Raw genomic sequence first — 4966 nt, forward strand, 5'->3', positions numbered from 1 at the left:
CCATGTTTATCCTAATGTTTGAATGATCACTTGCATTAATCTCCAATATGTATTCATACAGGATTCAATCCATCAGACTGGTTTGCTTTTGTCTGGGATTTGGGACTGATTTGCTTGTCCCTGGGATTACCTTCAGAGCAGTAGAGAGGCTTATATACCTGTGCATTTATTGACTCTATCCCTTCACTTGCTAGATTTGAAACACAGGCCTTTACTGACACACACGTTTAATACGGTGATGAATGAATTGTTAAATCCTAATTCTATACTATGTGTGGTTTCATTAACTCTACCACTGACATTTCATAAACCATTTTAGTGTCTTTGATCCAAAGTATTTCTTCAAACATGTTTCAGAATCTAATAACACAGTTACACAGCAGGAGAGAGATTAAGAGCCAACAAGTCAGAGAGAAAGGAAATGGTTTTCAGGTATCATTAGCAACGGTACAGAGAACCGTTGATGCTGAGAGATCCAGGAAGAATTGCTGTAGCCTAAGGGTTCTCAAACTTTGTTTTTCTGATCTTCTTCCCCCCGCCTCCCGTCCACACAGAACAGGCTATAAAAACTCCATAGCTCACCCATGCTACAATAACTGATTTTCCACATATCAAAGCCAGGGCCAGTGTTAGGAGGTACCAAGCAGGGTAACTACCCATGGCCCCATGTCACAGGGCTCTCCACAAAGCTAAGTTGTGCAGGCTTTGGCTTCAGCCCCAGGTGGCAGGGCTGGGAGCCTCAGGCTTCAGCTTTCTGCCTGGGCCCCCACCAAGTCTAACACTGTCCTGGCTTGTAGCCCCCAAGGAAGCCCTGAACCAGTGCTGTAACCAAGACAGTTGACAAGAGCTGCAGAGAAGAACATGCTTGCACAGCTAGTGGTGAGGTTGTGTGACTAGCCAGAAAGGAGTGGCACTAGATTGGGGAAGGCAAGTTATGACCAGTGGGCCAGATCCATCCTGCCAAGCATTTTAATCCAGCCCGTAGCCTGCCATTGTGGCACAGAGCAGCTCCACACTGCTCAAAGCAGCTGACTGTTCCCTGTAGCTCTCTGCATCATTCATGGAAGTGGGGGAGGCTTTGAATGCTGTCCCTGCTTCCAGCACAATCTTAGCTCCTATTGGCTGGAAACTGGCCAATGGGAGCTGAGAAATTGTGCTGGGAATGGGGCCAGCATGTAAAGCCTCTGTCCCACCATAGCACAGAGAGCCACATGGAACATCCAGCCATTTTGAGCAGCTTGGGGCTGCTGGCAGGCAGGGATGCCTGTCTGAGGATCTTGCTGGGCTGCTGGCCGGGAGCTGCTTAGGTAAGCACCTCCTGGCCAGAGCCTACCTCTTGGCACCCCACCCCTCCTGCACCCCATCTCCCTCCCAGACCCTGCACTCCCTTCTACATTCCTTCTGCAGGCCAGAATCCTCTCCTGAACCCATACCTTCTCCCAGCCGCTGCACCCCAATCCCTGCCTGAAATCACTACCCCCTCCTTCACACAAACTGTCAGACTGCATACTTTCTCCTGCACCTTAGTCCTCTACCATGAGTTCCCTTCTATACTCAACCTCTATCCCAGACCCTCCCCCATCAAAAATTATTGCCCACTCCACCACTAGATGAATGCAGTGGGCCTGATTCTCCATCAACCTGCACTATGTATAGGTCATTTACATCCACCCTGCAATGGTGTAAATGATACCACAATAGGCAGAGCAATTATAAATCTGGCACATAATTTAGAACAGTGGCCCCCAATGCGGTGCCTGCGGGCGCCATGGCGTCCGCCGGGGCATTTGTGTGCGCCCGCCGACAACCTGGGCCGGCCCCGCCCCCGGCGCACGGCGCAATGGAGGCGCCGGCCCCAGGCGCGCGACACGCACCGGCACCTGGTGCGCGGCGCTCGGGTGGTCCCAGTCCCGGGGCACATGTGGGCGCGCGGAGCCGGTGCAGGGCCCCAGGCACGTGGCTCGGGCGGCGGCGCCGGCCCCGGGCCCAAGGCACAAGGCGCTCGGGCGGCCCCGGCCCTGGGGCACATGCCAGCGCTGGGTGCAAGGGCATCCCTGCCCCTGGCGTGCCCCAGGACGGGCGGTCCCGCCCCCTGGGCACCCGGCGCATGAGTGGCCCCGCGCCCGGGAGCCTCTATATGTTGGGGACCACTGATTTAGAATTACATTATGAAAGGTAAATAATCATAGGGCCTGATCCTGCAAGCTGGTAAGCAGCCTCAACTCCCATTAGTAATAGAGAGGTAGCCGTGTTAGGGTACGTCTAGACTACAGGCTTTTGTCGACAGAAGATCTGTCGACAAAACTTCTGTCGACAAAGAGCATCTAGATTTCATTCAGTTCTGTCGACAAAGCAAGCTGCTTTGTCAACATGGCAGTGTAGACGTAAAGGACAGTTTAGATGCAATAATGACTTCTGTCGACAGGACTCTGTCGACAAAAGGCGTTATTCCTCGTAAAATGAGGTTTACCAGCGTCGACAAAACTGCTGAGTTCTGTCGATGTTATGTCGACAGAACTCAGCGGTAGTGTAGACGCAGGTTTAGTTTTGTTGACAAAAGTCTAGACACACCCTTAGTCTAATCTTGCTAAAACAAAAGGAAAAACTATGTTGTTGTTGTTCGTCCATCGTATTCGAAGAGGACCTTGACATCTAATAGGTTATGTACTGTCCATCGTGTGTCCGCAAATGGCTGATAAGGCCGATACGGTCACGGAATGTTCTGCCACATGTCGGGCAGACATGTGTGGGCACCACTGTTGCAGCTTTTGCAACTCTGGCTTTACGGAGTGCTCGCTTCTCTTGTGCTATGGTTGTCCTTCTGGCTTCAGATGTTTGACAGCCTTGGTAGATCAACGTGTGCCATGTTGATCGGTCTTGTGCCAGGGTCTCCCAGGAGGTGGTGTCAATATCCAGGGACTTGAGAGAGGCTTTAAGCGTATCTTTGTATCGCTTCTTTTGTCCCCCGTGCGATCGCTTCCCTTGAAACAGCTCACCATAGAAGAGCTGTTTAGGGATGCGATGATCTGGCATCCTTGCAACATGGCCTGCCCAGCGTGTCTGAGCTTTCATCAGCAGGGTGTAAACTGACGGCAGACCTGCTCTAGAAAGGACTTCTGTGTCTGGCACCTTATCCTGCCACCGGATCCTCAGAAGTCTGCGGAGGCAAATCGTGTGGAAGTGGTTCAGTTGCCTAGCGTGCCTCCTGTATACAGTCCAAGTCTCACTGGCGTACATCAGGGTAGTTAACACTACTGCTCGATAGACTTTAAGCTTTGTAGCAAGGCTTATTCCACGGTGGTCCCACACTTTAGTCAACAGTCTGCCGAATGCAGAGCTTGCCTTGGCGACTCTGCAGTTGACCTCGATGTCAATTGTCACTGAGCGGGAGAGGGTGCTGCCAAGGTATGTAAATTGGTCCACTGCTTGCAGCTTTTGTCCCTTCACTGTGATGGTGGGCACTTGATGTTGAGCTTTCGGAGCTGGCTGGTGCATCACTTCGGTTTTCTTTGTGTTGATGAGAAGGCCGAAGTTGTCGCATGCTGCTGCAAATTTGTCCATGCTGGCTTACATTTCCTGCTCTGATCCAGCATTCAGGGCGCAGTCATCAGCAAAAAGGAGATCTCGTAGCACAGTCTCCTTTATCTTGGTGACAGCCTGGAGTCTTCGCAGGTTAAACAGTTTCCCATCGGTCCTGTATCTCAGTCTGATTCCCAAGGAACTGTTCTGAAAGGCATCTGACAGCATGGCTGAAAACATTATGCTGAACAGGGTCGGTGCCAGCACACACCCTTGCTTGACGCCGTTTGTGACGGAAAAGGCCTCTGAAGCTTCTCCATCATCCAGAACACGAGCCGTCATGCCGTCGTGGAACTGACGTACCATCAAGATGAATCTGTCAGGGCACCCAAACTTTGACATGATGCGCCACAGACCTTCGCGACTGACAATGTCAAAAGCCTTGGTGAGATCCACGAAGGTGGTGTACAGTTCACGATTCTGCTCTTGACACTTCTCTTGAAGCTGTCGGGCTGCGAAGATCATATACACCGTGCCACGCTCTTTGCAGAAGCCGCACTGTGTCTCGGGTAATAAACCCTGTTCCAGGTGGTCAATCAGATGATTCAGCAACACTCGTGCAAGGATCTTACCTGTGATGGAAAGCAGCGATATTCCTCTATGATTATCGCAAACTTGTCAATTTCCTTTCCTCTTGTAGAGGTGTACGATGGACGCGTCATTCAGTTCCTGAGGAATAGATCCTTGATTCCAGAAGGACTTAGTCTAATCTTGCTAAAACAAAAGGAAAAACTATGTAGCACTTTAAAGACTAACAAAATGGTTTAATAGGTGATGAGCTTTCGTGGGCCAGACCCACTTGGTATGATCTGAGGAAGTGAGTCTGGCCCATGAAAGCTCATCACCTATTAAACCATCTTGTTAGTCTTTAAAGTACTACATCAATGTTTCCAACCAGGGTTCCGTGGAACCCTGAGGTTCTGCAGGCCATCGTCAGGAGGGGTTCTTTGATAAATCATGGAATATATAAATAAAATTGTTTTTCTTATAATGTAAGCTGACACACACGTTTTTTATATTTGTGTGTGTGTGTGTGTGTAAACACACATAAACAGCTCTTTTCAAATAAATTTTCTTGACAATAATTTAGCAGTAATTGAATTGCGCTCCACTCTGTCAACTTTTTCTGGCCAAGCAAACGTTTTCATAGGTAGGGGTTCCTCGGGATATGAAAAATTATTGTAAGGGTTTCTCCATGGGAAAAAGGTTGAGAATCACTGTGCTACATAGTTTTTCCTTTTGTTTCAACTCCCATTGACTACCTGGTGGCAAGTGAATTGAGCTGTTCAGTCTCTACCTGCCCAAACACTTCATAGGAACTGATCATCAAGTATAGTCTAATGGGAATCCTATCCGTGCTGGAAGACATTCAGCGGTCAGATTAGTG

This window comes from Pelodiscus sinensis, chromosome 2 (genome assembly GCF_049634645.1).
Source record: "Pelodiscus sinensis isolate JC-2024 chromosome 2, ASM4963464v1, whole genome shotgun sequence".
In the NCBI taxonomy this organism is placed as follows: Eukaryota; Metazoa; Chordata; order Testudines; family Trionychidae; genus Pelodiscus; species Pelodiscus sinensis.